This window comes from Polypterus senegalus, chromosome 7 (assembly GCF_016835505.1).
Source record: "Polypterus senegalus isolate Bchr_013 chromosome 7, ASM1683550v1, whole genome shotgun sequence".
NCBI lineage: Eukaryota > Metazoa > Chordata > Cladistia > Polypteriformes > Polypteridae > Polypterus > Polypterus senegalus.
Genome location: NC_053160.1, coordinates 53,787,362 through 53,810,201, shown reverse-complemented (window position 1 = coordinate 53,810,201; position 22,840 = coordinate 53,787,362).

Genomic DNA, 22,840 nt, shown 5'->3' with positions numbered 1-22,840 from the left:
TCGGAACGAAGTCCAAAACAGAACTGATGAGTTAGGGCAAACATGGCGGTTTTAAAGGCCAGCAAGGGAAGTGAGGTCATCCACAGCAGAAGTGGAAGGGTCCTCTTCCTTAGGCTCAGACCTGGATGTGACATCATCAAAAGGTCTTGAACTAGAATGCTCTTTGTCTGCAGGAAAGCGAGAAAAAACCTTGGCACACTCCGCCACCCCCTGGTATGGCGTGGAATTACTCTCATTTGGACCCTTTAGCTGCTTTCCATGTGCATGTGTGTGACACATGTGACTAAGAATTTCACTGTGTTCTGTACATATTATCGTTATATCACTATAAACCTATTTATCAAAACAAATTGATTTTCAGCACCTATAAGTCCAACACATAAGAGTAGGATATGTGCAGAAGGTATATAAGATGGAGTTTGACTCTGAACCTGTCACATTTTGGCTCCCAGCTCCAATCCCTTAGCTATGCTGCTTTGCACCCTTCAGTTTGGCTTATATGCCTCATAATATTCCTGCTAAGTTGCCTCTAGAATTGTATGCTGCTTTCTTATGTGCATTGCAGTTTGGAAACTGTAGCAGATGTTGCTTGTCATTTACGCTGTGTAAACTATGAAGGAAAGCATGATATCAGTCTATGTGTGCTTTGCTATTGCCCTAGTGTTGTCATTTTCTGGCATTAGGCTGTTTGCGCTAAGGTTTTCCTAGTAGGGGTCACTATTCTTGTCTTTCTTGACGCACTCCAACTGTCATATTCTTCTCATCTTGTTTTCTCTCTGCAATTCAAAAGATGCATGTAACTGGGATGACAACTACATCAAAAGGCTAAGTTCAGTGATCCATTTCCTCAGCTGAAATTAATGAGCTGATCATTATTGTTTTTAGTCATTCCCATGATATGTACTTAATTCTCATAATAAGGCCTTACAAGAGGACTAGATGCAGAAGTAGAATATGTAAAGCCATTGGAGGATATTGGAAAAATAAAGAAAATCAAGTGGTACAGCTTTAAAAAATTAAGATGTAGACTGTAACAAGGAAGACATGAGTCTTCGTTTATGAGGTCATGTTTATTGTCATGTATAAACAGTACAAAAATGTCATTTTCATGTCTCCCACAGATTAGTAACAGTAATACAACAGATAATGTATACTGTACAATACAGATGCATACAACAGCAAACACTTACTAGAACATCAGACAATATATCCTTAAACACTCCTGCCATTGTCATTATGACTGGTTATGAAGTAACCTGGGGATGAAAACTGTCCCTGAATCTAATAGTTCTTGCACCATTTGCCAGAGGAGAGAATAAAACATTCTGTGTCTTCTTCTCCAACACCTGTAATGATCTCCTTACTACAGTAGGAGGTAATAGAACCACTGAGCATGGACTTCAGATTATGATGAGCATAGATAGAGACATCCGTCTTTTTCACAGACATCCTTCTAAGTGACATCCAAGATGCATTGTGCCTGTTTTGGGTCATCAGAACATTAGAACAGTTCTGATAAGGCCAGGCCATTCAGCCCAACAAGCTGGTCCTATTCACCTTGATTCTTCAGAGTAACATTTAGATGAGATGTGAAGGTCCTGAATTCCTAATCTCTGCCACCCTTCTTGGTCACTTTGGTAAACACATTTAGGAAAACCTATAAACCTAGATTGCCAGTGACAATATGGATTTCAACATAATTTTGCTATAGTGTTAATTAATGTGATGTATTTTGTAAAATATAAAGTATAAATAAATTAATATAAAATATTATTAAACAATGTTTCAGAAAGATTTTTTGGGTAGCATGAATTATTTTACAGGTCAATTTATTATTAGATTATCTCACAATGAAGTAAAGACCTGTAGTCTTAATATATATCATAAATATATTGCAAAAGTATAAATTATTATTTATCCAAATTTGAGAAAGTGAATTTCTTTACCTCAATAAGGCTCCTTTTTATTTTAAGTCGTAATTACCCATAGATTAATGTAGCAGATATTCCAGAAGCTATTGTAACATTTCTTTAACATTTGTATGCATTACATTCATTTTTTAAAGCTGCTTAATTCAGTTTGGGGTTGCAGAAGGGCCAGGGCCTAACCAGTCCATTGAATGGCCCTACATGGGCCAATTCAGAATTAATATAAAAAAACAAGTCTTAGAAAACTCAAAGAAAGTGCAGACATGGAAATATCATTAAAAAACCACACACCAGCCACTGTTCTAACATAACAATTGTCTAGTCACTAATCATCTACTAAAGAATAATTATATAGCATTTACATTCATTTCCGAACCTCAAAGCAAAAGTATTGCTCTCATTATACACATAGTCATTGACTTACGATCTATGTGTCTAAGCGACTTTGTTTTTCTTTGGAGGTTTCGTTTTGCCAATGTGCTGGCCTCGCTTGTGTATTAGTGGCGGGAGGAAAAGTAAAAGGGATATCGTTTTGCCGATGTTAGCAGTCAAGTGACTTTGTCTTTCTTCTGAGGTTTTGTTTTGCTGACGTGCTGGCCCCACTTGTGTTATTAGCGGCTAAGTGAGTTTTCTGTTTTCTCGGAGGTGGAGCCCTTACATCTGACTCCACCTCTCACATCTGGGCTGGACAGACACACACACTTCCACATGTAGACATTTATATATAAGATTAGTTTATTACTTTTGGAGGTTGGTGTTTTTGCACTGTCAGTGATAGCAGATAAGTTTGGATGGCATTTTTCATCTTTGCTGGCCTTCATTGCACTATTCATTGACATGGGGCCAAGTTTCTGAAAATAAATTAAAAAAAGAAACAACATTTGAAAACTTCTAAAGGTTCAGAAAACTTTTGCAAAGCACTGTTCAAAAGCAAAGACCAAGAATGAACTCAAACTTGAGCTTTGGTCAACCTACTTTATTTAACTGAACATAACACAATACAGGACTTAACTGACATGGTGTTACTGTGGCTAAAAGCCAGGTCCAATTCTTTGTGTGGCCACTGACTGTGCGGGGTGTGCATATACCCGCTGAGTTAGGTTAGATTAATAAATATGTCCAAACAAGCCAGACATGAGTGACTGTGAGCTGTGTATGAGTGTATCTGTAAAGGAGTAACATCACATCTAGGGTTCTGCCTTAGGTTACTATGATTGCTTCCAGTTCCCAGCAACTATGTAAGAAGACTTATCAATTAATTAATGGGTGAAATGCAAGGCATCATTCATTTGTATTTTATTCACACTGTATTGACTACTTTAGCCATCTCATCTTGAGTATAATGTTGGAAAAGTGTTGATCCTAAAGCATGCCTTTTTTTCCGTCACCGATTTCAAAACCCCAGCTATCAGTGTGATGACTGGGTTGGCATCATTTGGCACAATGGTCCTTGAATTCAGGACATCGATAGTCACAATTGAAAACAGGCTGGGCAGTGAGAACACACAACAACAAGATGTTGGTGTAAAAGAGCTCAGTGCTTTTATAACAAAGTGCAGTGCAGAATTCTTATATTAATTAAAAATCTGTCTATAATAACAATGTCTCTTGTCAAGATTAAAATTAGCAATTAATACATTAAAATCCAATAATAGTATATCATCCAGAATCGGTTTCTCTTTTAAAAATCACATCTTTCTTCCACATCTCCCCAGCACACCCCTCCAAGACAGCAAGAGCTGGGCTCCCTCTTTCTGGCTCTCAGGTTGGCCACCGTCCTTCGACATCCACCGGGACATTCAGAGCTGGACCTCTGTCTTCCACACTCCCTCTTTGCCATGTACAAGACAGCTAGGAGGCCACCTAATCACTTCCCCCTCCTCCATAGTGCTTAACAGGGGACAATCCTCCCCTAGATTGCCATTTCAGGGTAACACTCATGAGTCTTTCTTTCTCGTACTTCAGTCTTTTGATCTCCCTTTGAAATTCTTCTCTAAATCTGCTCCAGCTGACTTTTATTCCTATTGTAAAAGCAGGTACCTTAAATATGCCCCATGGAGTGTTGATATGGAACATCTCCTAGTCTGACATACCCAGCAAATCACTCCAACTAATCCATAACTGGCCCTGATAGTTTGATTTTGTGTTTAATCGTAGGTACAGCTTCATGTTTGTGAGAACTGACAACCATTTAATGCATGTAATGCAGGTGACACTAATAGAAGCTCGTCTGTCTGATGTCTCGTATTTTATGTACAGTGAAAGAATGGAAAAAAGGAAAAAAAAACTGCAACTGAAGTCACCATACTTGTTAACCCTTTGTAGAGCATATTCTCCATCAGGCAGCATGCTCTTTGCTATCAGATAAAGGTGCTAGTATGTCTGTGTGGGTAAGATGAGACAAATTTACTAAATTTGACATCCCCAGGGGTTTCTAGTTGTGCAAACCTACATGGTCTGGCAACAAGATAACCAAGTGCAGTCAACAGTTCTGACATCACCAACAACAAGGAGTCATGTAATATGTAGTAGTTCCTCGCCATTTTTAAGCACATGATTTAAAAAGCACCTACTGTCGTTGTCATGGTTGTGTCCTTGCATGAAACAACTCATCTATCTATAGACAAATTTTGATGAAATTTACTACACTTATTCTTCCCGAAAATTTAATGGAAGTTACATTTTCATTGAGGTTTTGCTGGTATGCTTGTAGAATAAGCTGTACTGATTGTGGAAATTTCAAAAACTCCCATTATGCTTTAGTTTATTGTCCAAAATGTAGCATGAGGGTGGTTATTTCAGCTTGTACATTTCTGTCTTTAACACATATGTGAAGCAGATCTCCAATATAATTTTGTGAAACGCCAGTAGAGTTCTGTGCATGTGTGCGTCAGCAGCTTGTGTTTGATGGTGCCTGTGCAAGCAGCAGCAGTGAACCACTAAAACTCCAGTTTAATTCTCCTGCTGTGTGCAGTCACACTAGGTGAATTAAATGATCTTTGTAACCGCAAAAGTTAAAAAATGTAAGGGAGGAAACAAAAAGTGATTGATCATATCTATAAATGAGAGGTAACAGAAAAGAGCTGTTAGCTATTATGTATATAGTGGAAAAACAGTGAATGCATGTGAATCTATCAGCAGGAGTACATTTCGTAACTTATTGATATAATGGCTTTACTACATCGCCTGTTATTTGCTGAAATTGTTTGATTTCATCAAACCTTATAAGGCACTTCATGATGTTACTCACTTTGAAGTCTATATAATGATGATTAATGAATTAGGGAAGGTTGGCACTGTGAGTGTCACTGTTACCTCATGGATCCTGCATCCTGGCTTTGAATTTCACATTCAGTAATTCTTTTTATGAATTTTGCACATTTTTTCTGTATTTGTGTTTTGTTTTATCCTGCATTCCTCCCTAAGATGTGTAGATAATGTTTATTGGCGATTCTAAATGGTGTGGATATGCATGTTAGTGGGCCTTGTGATAGACTAGCACTTTGTCCAGGGCTGTTTGCTGCCTCGTACCTAATGCAGCCAGAATAAGCACCTGGGAAACTAAACGGGATTAAGTGACTTTTTTAATGTTACCCATTATTTTAACATGGCTTTCTCATAGCTTTGTTTTAGTGTAACCCTGATATTCTGTATATGCATTTAATTATCATTTCTATCATGGCTCCACAAACCGTACTAATCCCTACTTTCTCTGCTGTTCTTTTTCCCTTTTTCTGTGCCACCACCACCTGATCAAAGCACCATGCTGTCCCTACATTGATGGATGGAAGGCCAGAGGAAGTGAAGCCTGAAAACCATGAGGACTGATTTAGATCATTTATGTTAGGTAGAATGTCCAGGGCAGGGGCTGGGCAGTCTCATGGCCTTGGAACCCCTGCAGATTTTGTTTTTTTTTTTCTCCAGCCCTCTTGAGCTTTTTTGTTTTTTCTGTTCTCCTGGCCATCGAACCTTACTTTATTCTTTTTTACTTAGCATTGCCTAATCTTATTTTTATATCTTTCTTTTTTCTTTCTTCATCTTGTAAAGTACTTTGAGCTACATCATTTTTATGAAAACGTGCTATATAAATAAATGTTGTCATTGTTGTTACTTAAGAGAAAGCATGACCACCTAATAGCTCTCGATTCCAATCTACAGAATATGAGTTTTGTCTGCACGTTACATATTCATTTTAACTCTTTCAAACATCAGTCTAAAGATGTGCTGTCAACTAGATTGAACTGGATGTTTTCATAGAGATGGTCCCAATCTCTCTGATAAGGATAGGCAAGTTTTAAAAGAACTGGCTTTATCAATTAAATGTAAAGTTATATTTGTAAGACAATAGAGTGTTTTCTATACTTTAACACAACTGATATAATTTTTATTTTATGTTTATCATACCCTTGTCCTGGGTATGACGTTAAACTGCATCTGACCCTGCATGTGGTGCTCCAACTTGCAGGGAAATCATGGGGGTTTGGTGGCAGGATTGACACTCCAACCACCTTAAAAAAACTTCACACAGCTCCGAGATGACAGAAAGGAATCCTTTTTGCTCTCCGCGGTAGTAGTTCTGCTGCAGCCGCAAATAGGAAGGCTGCTCGCATCATGAAGGGGATGGGGGAAAGCCCTCGGGAGCCCCATACCCGGAAGAGTTGAAACCGTTGGAGAGCCAATGGGGTCAGGTCTGTTGGATATTGGAACTGTTGTGGTACTGAGGCATCGCCTGCTGCACGGCAGCACTCGGGTCCCAATTTGAGGTGGCCCATCCAGGTAGGTGCATGGAACGTCTTGTCTCTCCAGCAAGATGATCATCTTCCTCTGCTGTTAGAGGAGTTGTGTAAACTCCACATTTCAGTGGCAGCATTCTCTGAGGTGCACAGACCAGGAACTGGCCAGATCTCTGTAGGTGGATACACCTTTTATTGGTCTGGTCGCTCTGATGGCTGTCATACTCAGGGAGTAGCTGTTGCTGTAGCGGATTGGCTTCTTCCGATGGTGTCCGATGCCACTCCTTTCAACGAGTGTATTATGAGACTCAGATTGCAGCACTTCCTGGGTGCCTTGTCTGTTGTCTCAGTGTATGACCGACTGTGGTGAGTGATGTCTCGGCGAGGGAGACATTTTATTTGCAACATCGCTTGGTGGTTGATGGGTGCCCACGAGGTGACACTCCTCTAGTCATGGGTGACTTCAGTGCAGCTACTAGCACTGACAGGGTTGACTATGAGGATTGTCTCTGTCCCCATGGGTCTGGTGACCATGGTGAAAGTGGCTCCATGTTCCTTGACTTTGCAAAAGGTTAGGGGCTGCGAATTACTGGATCCTTGTTCCAGCACCCTGAAACACATCGTTGGACTTGGTACTCCAATACTGGTGGTGCAGTGAAAGCATCGATCACATCCTCGTGGGCAGAAGCTGGAGGCTCTTGCAAAACTGCAGGGTCTACAGAAGTGCCGAGTTTGTGAATTCTGACCACAGACTTGTTCTTGCTACTCATAGGATCCAGCTTAGGTCCAGTAGGTTACCACCAACTAGGAAAATGAGCCTGGACTTGGTTCTCACACAGTTTGTGTGAGGAACTTGTGGATTTGGGTGTGACTGACGATCCTAATGTGATATGGGAGACCTTCTGTGACAAGACCCTGAAGATTGCTGAGGGTTGTGTTGGTGTTACCTGTGTTCCCAGAAGGAGGTGTTTCATCTCGCAGAGCACCCTGGATATCATTAAGAGGAATTGCAGTACATGGCTCAATGGCAACTCTGGTCTGTACTGGGAACTGAAAAGGCTCTGAGGGCAGATATAGAGGGGTCTGTTAGAGGAATCTGTGAGCAAGTGACACACCATCTGCGGTCTAGCGATCCACGTAAAGCTTACAGAAGAATCAAAGCATTACACACATTTGAATCTGTTCTTCGGAGAGTTTCAGTCCTCAATAGGATCCATGATCACTCGCTCACCTACCAGCGACCGGAATATTCTGGTTTTGCGCCTAAGAAGTCTACCATCGACTGCATCCTGGCACTGAGGGTTCTCATGGAGCGCAAACGCGAATATCGGCAGAGTTTCTTTGCAGCCTTTGTCGATTTTCATAAAGCATTCGACTCAGTTGATCAAGCTGCCCTGTGGGACATCCTGATGGTTTGTGGGATCCCCTCGAGGTTGCTGGATATCACGAGAGGCCTGTACACTGGTACTGTGAGTGCACAGAGGCAGAACCGCTGTGTTTTTCCCAGTTGATTCTGGGGTTTGTCAGGGGTTTGTTCTTCCTCCTACTCTTTTCAATGCTTGTATGGACTAGGTGTTCGGCAAGGTCGTGGGGTCCAGTGGCTGTGGGGCATTTGTTGGTGAAGAAGTTTTCACTGATCTTGACTTTGCTAATGATGCTGTGATCTTCACAGAGTCAATGGAAGCTCTGATCAGGGCACTCGAGAGACTGAGCAAGGAGTTTGAGTGTCTGGACTTGCGAGTGTCCTGGATAAAAACCAAGATCCAAGCCTTTAATGACCTCTTGGGCACAGCCATCAGCAGTGTGTCTGTTTGTATAGAGAGTGTAGTCCTTGTCGAGAGGTTTACTTACCTTGGTACTGACATTCATGTCTCTGGTGACTCTTTCTATGAAGTCAGTAGACAGATTGGGACAGCATGGGGGGTCGTGAGGTCACTGGTCCCAATGTCTATTTCTTGCTATATGGTTGCGAGACATGGACACTATCCAGTGACCTGAGACGAAGACTGGAATCCTTTGGTACTGTGTCTCTCCGGAAAATCCTTGGGTAACTTTGGTTTGACTTTGTGTCAAATGAGCGGTTGCTCATGGAGTCCCGGATGAGGCATATTACCTGCATTGTGAGGTAGTGTCAGTTACAGCACTATGGCCATGTGGCACATTTCCCCGAAGGTGATCCAGCTCGTAAGATCCTCAATGTTGGGGACCTGAGTGGCTGGACAAGGCCCAGGGGTCGCCTACGTAATACCTGACTGTGGCAGATAGAGGGTCATTTCCGGAGGGTGGGACTGGACCTCGTGTCTGGCTGGGGGGTTGCCAACCGGGATCCTGAGCTGTTTTGTTGCATGGTGGGTGTGGCAACACACCGTACCAGTGCATGCTCCCCAGTTTGACTTGACTTTATCTAGATGCATGTTCGTCATTTTGACAACCCTTTTTACAGCACTTTTCCCACTCGTACTACTATTAAAGTCTTTACCTAAATTATGCTTGATTGTATATATCCATGGCTTTGACTCTGTTTCAGAGCACTTTTTAGTCATTCTTTTAGAACCCTTGAAAAAAATAAACCTTTCTCTAGTATAATTCGCAAACCCATAATCTCCTTAGATTACTAAGTGAAAACACAAAGAAATAAGAATATTTCAACCAAACCAAAGTGAATGGCTGTGATGTCTTTATGTTTTGTTAGTGCAGCCCGCATTGTGTCAGATGGAATAGTTTACTAAAACAAGCTTCATGAAAGCCAAGGCAGGAAACCTCAATTTTAACTAATTACTGTTATTGAAAACCTGAGCAAAAAAATGTAAAATCATCCTGACTTTTTTTCTTTGTGACAGTACCTAAATTAGCATGGCTCATCTACATTAATTTATTCAAGAGTTACAGTCCTTGACCTGCGGCCCTTGCCGTCAGTTAAAGATTTCAGAGCGGACCTCACTATTAATGTTGAGATTGACTTACTTTAGTCACAATGGATTTTTTTGCTTGAATTATATCAGACTCTTCTGCCAAGCAACACTAATGGATGATGAATGTACATTCTGCCACAATATTTATAAACACTTTCTGAGAAAAAAACACTCGCATGACTAGAATGCTCAGTGGAAGAAAACAGAAAGTAGAGCATTCAGTCTCTTTGAGCCAATGCTCATTTTTAATTAACGCTTTATTTTAAATGTTGATGTGAGGTGTGGCTTAGGGAAGAGGGACACGGCTTTGCTTCATGTGCTATCAACAGGGGAACAGCTCTTGTTGACACTTTATATGACTTAATTAAGAGCCTGAAGAGACCAATAATAAGACATCACCCTTCATCCATAAATCCTGTCATTTCTTGAGCTCATACATTGTATAAAATTCTAAACAAGACAAGCTGAAATGCTTTGGGAGCTACATAGTTTTTAAATTTTGATAGCTTTCTAAGGAACACAGCAGCATATGCCATACTGTATGTTGTTCTCATGTTTTAGAGTTAAAGGACCTTAGTGATTGCATTCTGGACAATCTTCGTTTATGTTACTTTTTCATTGTACACTATCCATCTATTTTCTCAACCGTGTCCTTCCAGTACAGGGGAACATGGAGGTGCACCATGCACAAGACAGAAATTCAATTCAATAAAATGTATTTTTGATGTTTAAAACACTTGTTCATATTTATAACTATAATGCAATAATCATTAAATGAAACCATATCTTCGGTGGAGGTAGGAAAGTGAGGTGAGGAGGGGGCTTTTGATACCCTGAGGCCTGTGGAGGTCATAATCCAGCCCCAGAACTAGCACATTCAAATTTACCCTGTGATTAGCTAGCACCATGTTCATGGCTGGTTTTTCCTTTAAGACAGATGCTGCTGAGATAGCATCCTTCAAGTGTGACCATACATTAAATCAATCTGAATTTAGAATGTTATATTTTAAATTTCATATAAAATTATTCATCATGTGTTTAAGAAAATGTTAAATGTCAAGCATGAGTAACAATAAATTGTAGTTTACCTGCTGTTACAAAACATATCTACCTATTGTAATAAGATAAAACACAGAAAAGACAAAGAAGATTCAGGCAACCAGGTGGAAATTACCATACTTATTAATGGGCAGGTGAGAGGCTGAGGAGTGAGCGCAAGCACTTTGTCATTAATTGTTGTTAAATTAGAAAAGAGAGATACGTGGATTGCCTCCATTCCAGTCAAAAAAAACAGTATAACAATACAAGGTGAAGTGAATGTAGTCAATTCATAATTACAGTTCTTCTTTTGGTTCAGGGACTTCCTGAATGTGGCAGAAACAGAGACATATTTCACATCCTTGGCACTGTAGGACAGACTGACAACATCTATTCTGTTATGGTTGGAATGCCAATCTAATGCTTAGTGAGCTGCTGCCAGACAGTCTTAATATCAGCCGCATCTTGACTGGTTATCTCATTTGAATGCAGCCTCTGCAACTTATCCAATAAAATGATCAGAGATGGCTCTATGAAGCACCATCTAAGTACTTGCTCACAGACAAAAGACTATAACTCAATGATGAGTAACATAGATGGGCAAAACTTAACACCAATTGTCAATCAAAAGTATGGACTTATGTGCACTAAAAAACAATGGCAAGATGTCCACTCCTACCTTTAAAAACCCTTGCACACCTCAACCCACTGCTTTCTCTGTCAAGCTCACTGTTCGGCCTGGCCGTAACTGCTCCATAGCAGAGACCCCAGTGTTTATAGGGTGTGGCTGTAACAAATGCTACAGCAATCATTTCTACACCAAAGAGTAAATGGTGCTTGACTGGAGAAAAAGAGGGTCCATGAAAGGGGTTGAATTTGTCAAACATTAGCCCAAACCTTGCTAACATAGCAATTGCCCAAGCAGAGGAAGACATATTTGGAGTCACATATTCACTTTGCTAATGATGACAGCTTACTGATCATCAGCCAGCTCAGCAGGAGTAACTTTTCTACCAACCAAGGACAATGTGTTAAAAAAAAAAAACTTGTAAGGAAAAACTGCATTACAACCCACAATCAGTAGGAGCAACCAAAGCAAAGAATGAGATGAGCACCTAAACAAAGAAAAAAAGATTCTTCAATGTGTCTGAAGAAAGCTGACCAGGAAAAGATCAAAGCATCGCTTACATCAAGCCATACGTACATCTGCATTGACTCCGAGAACTATTAATTCTAACCTAATAGATACGGTAAAGCCAGCTAATGTATTATAGCATTGGTGTCACTATAACTGAAAAGTAACAAATAACTTTGTGGATGATAAGTTTTAGCTATTATAGGTTTCTTCCTAAACCCAGTAAGAAAGTGTGGAGCAGCGTCTCTTTGCAAATACACAAACACACAGAAGCTCTGTGTGGAGAAAGGATACCCAGTGTAGACTAGCTGTGAGAAAACAAATGCCACGGATAGGCATTACAAACTTAATAACTAATAAAAGAACTTTTCTGTCTTAAAACCCATGATCGAAAGATCAGAATTCATAAGTTATGTATCATTTTCTATACTAGACAAAACGTTTTACCTATATATCTATATTTTACTTTGATATATCCATTTTCTATTATCTTTATGTTATAAATAAATTGTTTTATTTTGTTTATTGCAGTAAGCATGTTTGGGTTATTTATGAAAATAATTCTATTTCCATGTCCGATCCACAACAGAGAAAGTGAAAGTTTTTAATGTAGATTTTTGCCAATTTATGAATCTCATTCATAAATTGTACTGATCTCTTTATATTCCTGGCATCCCTACTAGAAAGTAGAACAGATCCCTCACTGAACCTACATTAATTTGGCATCCTATGGGTGGGTCTCTTGTTAGTTGTCTTAATTAATTATTAGGCCAAAGGCAAAACTGATAATTAATTGACTGAGTGATTTAGTCCTCTTTCTATAGCACCATTAATGCATAAACACACCAGAATGATCACACTCCTCAAACCAACTTTTCCTTTTCTAAACTTACTTATTCTGCCTCACAGTGGTTAATTCAGTGGTCAAAAAGGCACAGGATAGTGTCTTGAAACCGTATTTACTGTTCTTATATTTGATTTAAAAGAGAAGTATGAAACATTCAAACCAACACCATTTCAATGCCATCTGTTTGATTACAATGGGTTTTAATGGACATAAAACTCTAGTGTTTGGCAGATGTCCATAGGTGATGTTAAACCAATGCATTTTTTCCTTTGCATATTTTTGGTGGTAAAGAAGATACAACAAACTTTTCTGAGAATAGGTCATTCAGCTCAACCTAGCTCATTCATATCAAATTGTCGTAATTCTTTAAAAAAAAATTAAATTTGAAATTTACTCCATGTACACTCACACTACTTGGTTCTGCAAGTGAAGAAATACCTTCTATCACAAAATTGTCCCTGTGGTCTTGCAGAAGAACTCCTTTTAAAATAATAGCTAGCAATCACTTTAGTAATCCCTTTCTTAATTTCAAACATTGCAATCTTACAATTTTTCATTGCTTATACAGGAGAAATTTAACTCCTTTAATATTTACAATGTGAAGTCTAGTAGTTCTCCTCTGGATCTTCTCTAGTGCTGTTATATCTTTTTTTAATACGGAAACTAATGGGAACCTGGGAAGAGTTTCTTGCCATATCAATAGTACAATACCTGTTGAGTTTCACCCAACAACATATACGGTCAAAGAAAGCAACTGAGAATGCAACACTGGAAAGTATTTGGTACAAGTCATGTCAATTAGAAACTCATTCAGTAAGTGTAATACAATTACAAATAAATTTGCAATAAATATTTAAAAACAAATGTTTGATCGATGCATCCTTCATTTGGCTTGTTGCAGCGCGATCCTGTGTTGTTGAATTGTGCAGAATGAAGTTCTGTTTGATATAATCTATTGCTTATCGCATACTAAGGTATCTTTGTTTTGAACTATAAAGAATGTGAACTCAAATTTTACTGGAATTGCATATCAGCTGCCTCTATGATAGACAAATCAGGTCATCTACGAATGATTTAGCGCCGAGTTCCCCATGAACGTTAAGTGCAGAAGAGGAAGAGGGAGCGGCTGCATATCTGGGCTGTTCCTTGTCACCGTCTTGAATGGCCCTCCATGCCAATCTGCCACGCAGTGGGAGGGAGGGGGGCAGCCACCTGCTGTCCCTGGCCCTCCAAGGCTCCACAGCACTAGGTTATTGATACATTTAGGAAGGATTCTGACTTAGAGGCATTCAGTCATAATCCCGCAGATGGTAGCTTTGCACCATTGGCTTCTCAGCCAAGCACATATACCTAATGTCTGAACCTGTGGTTCCTCTTATTCTGTGCAGGATTGCTATTGCAACAATACCATCATCAGTAGGGTAAAACTAATCTGTCTCAAGATGGTCTAAACTTGATACACACCTACTAAATATGTTCTGCCATTACACCTTGTTTTGTGGTCAAGTTATTAGCATATTGTTATTTGTGCACTGGTGTAAAGGTCCCAGAAAAAGTCATTCACTATCAGTGACTGGACCAAATGAAGCACATTTACTTTTGACCATTTTTGATTACAGATTTCTTGACACGAAGTTCTGCCTTTTGACTTTCATTTTCATTTGTGACTCAGCTCTAATGATTTTCTCTTTTAAATTATGGTTTTGACCCTGTCTTTTCCCTTTTTACTCAGTTCTTCCTCTTGATCCTCACTCCCTATTTTGGACTGACTGCCCATGTTGTAGTCAGTAGTAAGCATGTTTTTCTTTTATTAATTAATTTAGTAATGTTAATGCAATCCAAATTCTGATATTTTTCTGCACAATTTAAGATAATGAGGTTTTCAAATATAGTATCTTGAACTCCAATTGAGTGTAAGTAGGCAAACTCAGGGCTGAAATTACACCTATTAGCATTTTAGTAGAAATGAGGTCTCACAAATATATTGCATAGCTCAATCATATCCTCCTTCTGCTAATAGCGTGCTGTGTAGCCCTGCATCCTATTGGCCTTATTAATCAGTTCTGCGCACTGTACAGTTATGTTTAGTGATGGGTCCTCTTCATCTCTTAAGTTCTCTCATAATGTGTACTGTACGTTCAAGTTTAAGACTACACCAAACATTGTGTTTCTATACAGTTTTAAATCACACCATATCACCTAAAATCTTAATAGAACCCCACACTGCTGCTTTTAATTCCACTGCAGGCTATTCCCATTGTGCGGATTTTCTAAAGCTTGCAGGATTTAATGCTACAGTTAATCGAGCTTACAGTGTCATTTTCAGCCTCGTTCATTCCCTGTCAATCCAGGATGCTGAACCGCCAGATGCAGACGCATCAGAATTATCCTTCAACCATCATTAGGTGCTGCAGTCAAACTCAAGAATTAAATAAATATATATATTTGACAAACAATCATGGTCACTATGAGTGACAGATGATGACAATGGGTCAGGCTGGTTGACTTTTTCTAAATGAGTGCAGTAGAGAAACTGGCCAGCAAGTTCTTTCTGGTGGCAGCCTCTGTTTCTGACCTATTTCTAACCTCAGATCACAGGGAGTATAATTATTATGAAGCATAATGTTCAATTAGCTGAATATTGTATATGCTTATACATCTATCGTAGTGTTTCTCTTCAATTTAGTACAGCAATTCCAGGCCTCCTAATGGCCATTAGAACAGCTACTTTTGTTTGTCCTTCCCTGACTCCATAGGCTCAAATTACTTTTTATTAGGCTATGAATCTGGTCCTCATTGAGAATACACTTTTATTTGGGCATAAAACAAGTTTTCTGGGGTGTTCATTTATATTACTAGTGACCTTGTGTTGGGCTGGGAAAATAAATGAATGAATAATTTATGATAGTGCTCACTGTTGTGGACCCAATGGGGATGGAGATGTTGCCATGACTCATTATGATCACATAGGAATTCACTGGTGTAATAGAATTCAATGCGGAATAATAGTTAGCCATTAATACTTCATGTAGCTTTATATGAAATTGGGTGTCATGTTGGTCAAGTGGTTAGCATTGCTACATCATACTTACTGTCTATGTGAAGTCTGCATATGCTCCCCATGTCTGCTGCTTTTTCTTTGGGTACTCCAGTTTTGCTGTCACATCCTAAAGGCATGTGTCTTAGCTCTGCAGCTGATTCTAAATTAGTCCTGAGTGGGGCGGACAATGAACTGGCACTACATCCAGATTTGTCCTGGCCTTACGTTCTGTCCTGCCTGGACAGATTCTGCTCCCTCAACACCCTACCCTAGGGTTTGAGAACATTATATTATATGGAACTAATATTTATAGTGTAAACAGAATTTTGTTTCAATAATTAAGAGTTTTTTGAATGATATAGTGGGTGGCCACAGTGCGCCAAAAAGTTGTAAACTGTTGAGCTTGAATTCCACTTTCTGCTTGTAGTCTTCATATTCTCCCCATTCTTCCTTGTTTCTTTTTTCTAGTGTATACGACTCTGAACTGGATTAAGCAGGTTATAATAATGGCTTATTTGATGGGTGAACTCTTATAGACTGACATCCAATCCAGGGAAGGTTCCAGATGTTTCCAGGGTAAGCTCCAGTACAACATAACAATGGAATTTAATTAGTAAGTTCTGTAATGGATGTATAAATTACATTTATTAAATATCACATTACACTTATTAAATATCACTTCCTAGCAAGTTGGCACTTCAGTTAAAATTAATATATAACACAATGAAAATGACCAGAAGGAAAACTGATTCATTGAATATACAGCGCATTCAGAAAGTATTTAGACTCCTTAAGTTTTTCCACATTTTGTTATGTTGCAGTCTTAGGCTAAAATCATTTAAATTCATTTTATTTCCAAGTCAAGCAAAACTCAGTACCCGAGAAAAACAAAGCAAAAACAGGATTTTAGCAATCTTTGCAAATGTATTACAAATTAAAAGAGGAAAACTATCCATTTGATACAAGTATTCAAAACCCTTTACTCGCTTACTTAGTTAAAGCTCCTTTGGAAGCCATTCTAGCCTTGATTTTCTTGGGGATGACACGACAAGCTTCACACACATGGATTTGGAGATTTTCTGCCATTGTTCTCCACAACTTTCAGACATTCTGGCAAATTGGATGAAGACCATTTGTGGACAGCTATTTTCAGGTCTCTATGGAGATATTCAATTGGATTCAAGTGCTGACTCTGATTGGGCAATTCAAGAACATCGCCATTGTCCCAAAGCCACTCCTGTGCTGTCTTTGCTTTGTGCTTAGGGTTACTATCCTGTGGGAAGGTGAACCTTCAGGTCCTTCTGAGGTCTAGATCATTCTGGAACAGGTGTCAAATAAGGATATCTCCGTACTTTGCTCCATTCAGCTTTACCTTGACCCTGACTAGTTTCCCAGTCCCTGTCACTGTAATATGACCTTACAGCATGATGCTGCCTTCACCATGCTTCATCATTGGAGGTGATAAGTGATATCTAGTTTCTTCCAGACTAGGGGGCTTTGCCCCTTGCTCACTTCGCCTAACCAGCGCTATACACCATTGTGAAGAGAGGGGCTGAGCACACCCGAAGGAGATGCAGCTGCCCCTCCAGAACTCCTTTTAAACGGTGATACAATGGGAAACAAATACAGTGTTTCTTTAACCTCCTCTTTGCTCGATCATCTGCTGGCTTGCTGTTTCTGCCGTGCTGCGTGATCTGCACTTCGCTCACCTACCCCTTCCCCCTCCCTCCCGCCAGCACGACACGTCGTTGTGAAGAGGGGGGCTGAATGCACTCCAAGGACATGCGGCCGCTCCTCCGAAACCCCTCTTAAATGGTGATACAATGGGAAACAAATACAGTATTCCTTTAACTTCCTCTTTGCTCGATCATTTGCTGGCTTGCTCCTCATGCTGTGCCGCGTGATCTGCATTTCGTGCGGTGCTGCAATCGTTTAAAAGCCTGTACAACACCTTCTTGTCTCCCAGACATCCTCAAACACTATGCGATCTCTTTTCTCTGTTCCGTTATTTCACTGAGTAATATTTTCTGTTTGTTTGAGCTAATGTGATATTTACTCTCATTTTTCTGAGACTTTCAAATTTTCCTACTTCCATTATCTCTAACCAGTATGACATGACTTGTCCATCTCGCAGGACGTGAAAGTGTCTTTCTTTCTCTCTTCAAAAGATCTCTGTTCAAAAGATCTCTCTTCCAAAGATCACGTCTCGTCGTAAGATTTTATTTTGTAATAGAGAGATGTGGTACTGAGAACTGAAACCTCTTGTTTGTCACTGTCTGTGAGTTCTTTGTTTGCCTTTATGCAAAATCCAAGCAGGCTTTAATGTGTCTTTTACTGAGGAAAGGCCACTACCTGACTACTCTGCCATAAAACCTAGATTGCAGGCCATTCTCTCGACCTCATGGATTGGTGTTAGCTCTAATACTCATTGTCAACTGTGAGGCTGTCTACAGACAGGCGTGTACCTTTTTAATCATCTCAGATCCATTGCATTGACCATAAGTGGAAACCAAACAAGGAGTAGAAGCACTTCAATGATAATCAAAAGAACTGGATGCATGTGAAACAGATTTCAAGTGAAAAAATTTGTTAATGAGATATTTCAGTTTTTTATTTTTAATGAATTTAGCAGTGTAGTGTCATTATCTTTGTGTTTTCTGAGTAAACACCAGCAAGAATTTACCAATGTGTTAAAGGCATGGCTGTCTATAGAGTAATTTGTCACTCACACACATAAAGTACTTTGCACAGATATTTATTTGTGTATTGGTATATTATAACTTAGACAGGGTAATCGGGAATGCTGCAATGATATTAAGGCTTTAAAGAAGCTTTTACTGGCATCTCTTCATATGCCCACATCACAACAAGTGCTTTCAGATGTTTTTGCATGAAAGGCAGGAGTAGGGGGTGAGAGGTAATTTAATCACATCATTCGTACATGTTGGCTGACAGTAAATGATGTAGAGGTGGAGGGGACACTCAGGATGGTGTCGGCATTGTAACCTTTGTGTATCAGATTATGATATGCTTACCTCTTCATTTGCACCTCTAAAGCCCCTTACGGCAGAGAACCCACCGTTGCTGTAATTGCTCCAACCATTATTCGCACAAATTTAAATAATTTTCAATGTTAGCCAGCCCTTGGAGACACCAGGGCTACCAAATACATATGTATGTCTTGTGTCACAGTAAGGAGGTGCAGCTAATTTCCATTCTCTCCCCTTGAATGAAATATGACTGTGTTTTATCTCTCTGTCTCTAGCTGTGTTCAGGGTGAGAGTTCTCCTGGCTCATTGTGGGACCTTTCAGAGTAGAAGAATCTGCAGCCTCAAGGAGAGTAGGATGCTCATTTTTGTTTTGACAGGCACCAATCTTTCAACACGAGAAGACATAATTTATGTTTTCATCAGAATAAATAAAAAAAAAACACCCAAGTTATTTGTTTACCCAGGTGCCTTTTACTTAATGTTAGATTATTGTTGAAGTCCGGAAAAAATTCAGTGTCAAAAATAACAGAAGAAATAAAGAATGTGGAAAATACTTTTATTGGCACTGTACGTTCAGAAATCAATCTGTAGGTTACAGATATCTTCCTGGTTAAGAAATGAGTTTGATTCAGAGTTTTTATCGATGGGTGGCACTTTGGTTTGAGCTTCCTGCATTCATCTCCATCCAGCTGTGATCACTGACTGATTTAAATGTTCTTAATTGGTGATTCCAAATTGGACACAAAAATGTAAAAATCTAAAAAAGCAAAGTATTTGATAATTTGAGGTCTAGAAATTAGAATGGTGATTTCATCACAGGTAATGTCCAAACACAGTAGTGTTAGTTAGTAGTGGGATATCATAAATCATCTGTCTAGGCTTATCTAATTAAGGAATAAGTGGCCAGAGACTGTAGTCAGTAACATTGGACATAATGCAGGAACCAACTCTGGACTGGACATCAGTCCATGGTATGGCTTATTCACTTTTTTGGGGCATTTTTAACATAACATAACATAACACAGCATAACATTCTCAAACCTCCGGAGACTGTAACTACCAACATTGGGCATCCAGTCCAAGGAACCATCCCTGGATTGGATATCACTGCATTGCATGGCTTGCGTTCACTTTTTTCAGACCATTTTAACATAACATAACAGAGTATAATATTATCAAACCTGCAGAGACTGTAGCTACCAACATTGGGCATAATGCAGGAACCATCCCTGGATTGGATATCACTGCATTGCATGGCTTATTCACTTTTTTGGACCATTTTAACATAACATAACCTAACATAATATTCTCATACCTGCTTAATCCAATTGAGAGTCACATAGGCCCACAACCAACCATGGTAGCAATATGCACAAGGCAGGAACCACCCCTAGACAGAGTGCCAATTTAGTTCCTAATTAACCTATCTTGAACATATTTGTCAAATGGGAGGAAAACCCTGGTGGGCATGTTGATATTGTCAGAACCTCATACAGATAGTGACAGGGTTGGGACTCACATCTTGGACTCTTGTGTCTGAGGTTGTAGCGCTAAGCATTGCTCTTCTAATCAGTAGATCATACATACATTTTCTAACATGCTTTTCCACTTCAAGGTCATGGGGATCTGATAGTAACCTGGCAGCATTTTGTAAAAAAAGTGGGAACGAATTTGGATGGGATGCTGGTCCATTGCAGGGTGCACTCGTGTGCCCACATAAACATATTTACGCAGAGTTTGTTTATAGTCACCAGTTTCCATGTCTTTGGATAAAAAATCAGTAGAAGTAGAAAAACACAGGACACAGGGAGAACATGCAAACTTCAAACAGGTAGTACATCCAGGACTCTGGTGCTGTAAGGCAATAACATTAAGACCAGGGCCACTAATGTTAAGAACAATGAAACTGAGTTTGTATTGCGGTATTGATATTGTCATCTTTGAAAATACGGTCAAGTAAGAAGTAAAAAGAAGAAAAGAAGCTGAATATCTGTAGGAAACGTATTGCATTAAAACCACCTCGAGTGCCATTCTCACTGTCTCAATGTGTTATTCCTCCAGTCACTCGAGCTTCCTCCCTCACACAAACAAGTTGTGGTTCATGTTAATGTGTGAAATGACATAGTGCCAACAGATAGGATATCCTTAAAATGGAGTAAAAAGAAATTGGCTCCATTGTGAAGGCAGATAAAAAATGTTGAGATGTTACATGAAAAAGGTTTTAACTGTTAATGTTTAATATATGAAAAGCATAGGAGTATATTGCTATGCTCTTTAGGATGGCTGAGTATTGATTATGCACATTGTTAATCCAGTCTTTTTCAAGTGTGATGAGGCGACGTGAATTAAAAATTGAAAGTTATCATGCTGCTCCTGACATGTAAAAATAAATTCATAGCATTTTCATTAAAGGAGAAATGGTGATGGATATAAATAATGAAGTATGATTCCACAGTGTGTGTACAAACGCAAAGATTTCAAAACAGATGCATGAGAAAGAAATCTATCCTTCCATCCATTTTAGTCCCCTGAGGACTGCAGGGTGTCAGTAACATTGAATTCAAGGAAAAGAGCCAACATAGGTCTGGGGACAAATTAATTACAGTAAAGAAAAAATTGCAAATGAAGTCGCTCATGTAAATATTTAATTTCTGCAAGAGTCAGGCGCATTGTTCAGTGCTGCTGCTACTGTGCTCTAGGTTTAAAGTCGGTGCCTGTTTCTGTTGATGTGGAGTTGGCTTATTCACTTCATTTCTGCATAGGTTTTTATCCATATGTTCCAACGTTTCTCTCATATCACACAAAAATAAGTACATTAGATTAGCTGGAAACTTTAAACTGGGTGTGTGAATAGCTGGGCTTTGCAATGGACTGACAATCCATACAGGTTTACTTCCTGACTTGCACACAGTGTAGCCCTGATAGGCTCAAACCCCCAAAAATGCTAATTGGTTTAAGCCAGGTTATCTAAAGTAGACAAATTTAAATTAAATAACATGTTCCTGCATACTGTAGATTTTGAATGTTAAACCTTTGTGGGTTTCTTCCAGGTGCTCCGGTTTCTCCCCACAGTCCAAAGAAAAGCAGTTTAGCTGGACTGGCATTGCTAATTTGGCCCTTGATGATTGTGTGTCACAGGGATTGTTCCTGCCTTGAGTGCAATGCTTGCTGGGATAGGCTCCAGCGTCCTTGTGACCATGCTCTGAATCATTGTGTTTAGAAAATAGATGGATGGATGGAACACTTGTTCATTTTCATATAGAAGCATGGTATACTAGTACATGGTACTCTTCTCTTGACACTTTCTGAATTTCGCCTCAGAAACAAACCTGAACTTTAGATTTATCAATCACAATATATGTGTATAGATATATAAATATATACTGCTCAAAACAATTAAAGGAACACTTTTTAATCAGAATATAGCATCAAGTCAATGAAACTTCTGGGCTATTGATCTGGTCAGTTAAGTAGTTGAGGGGGTTGTTTCAGTTCCTTTGGTGTTAATGAAATTAACAAAAGATGCACTGAAGGGGCAACAATGAGATGACCCCCAAAACAGGAATGGTTTAACAGGTGGAGGCCACTGACATTTTTCCCTCCTCATCTTTTCTGACTTTTTATTCAGTAGTTCTGCATTTGGCTACAGTCAATGTCACTACTGGTAGCATGAGGCGATACCTGGACCCTACAGAGGTTGCACAGGTAGTCCAACTTCTCCAGGATGGCACTTCAATATGCCTATGTGCTATTCCCTAAAGGTTTGCTGTGTCTCCCAGCACAGTCTCAAGGGCATGGAGGAGATTCCAGGAGACAGGCAGTTACCCTAGGAGAGCTGGATAGGGCCGTAGAAGGTCCTTAACCCATCAGCAGTACCGGTATCTGCTCCTTTGGGCAAGGAGGAACAGGATGAGCACTGCCAGAGCCCTACAAAATGACCTCCAGCAGGCCCAAAAGTATATATCAGACAAAAACAAAACATGTATTAAATTATTTCTTAATTTCTTCATTTCAGTGAAAATGCACAGTCTTTTTCATCCATCAACTTTGAGAGGGTGGGCTCTAGTGAGAACTATTTTTTGATTTGTGAATCATCAGTAGGCTGGACATAAATCTCTTGCCAACAGACTTCATGACGGTGGCCTGAGTGCTCGATGTCCTGTAGTGGGCCCTGTGCTCACTGCCCGGCACAGTAGATCTTGATTGGTATTTGCCAT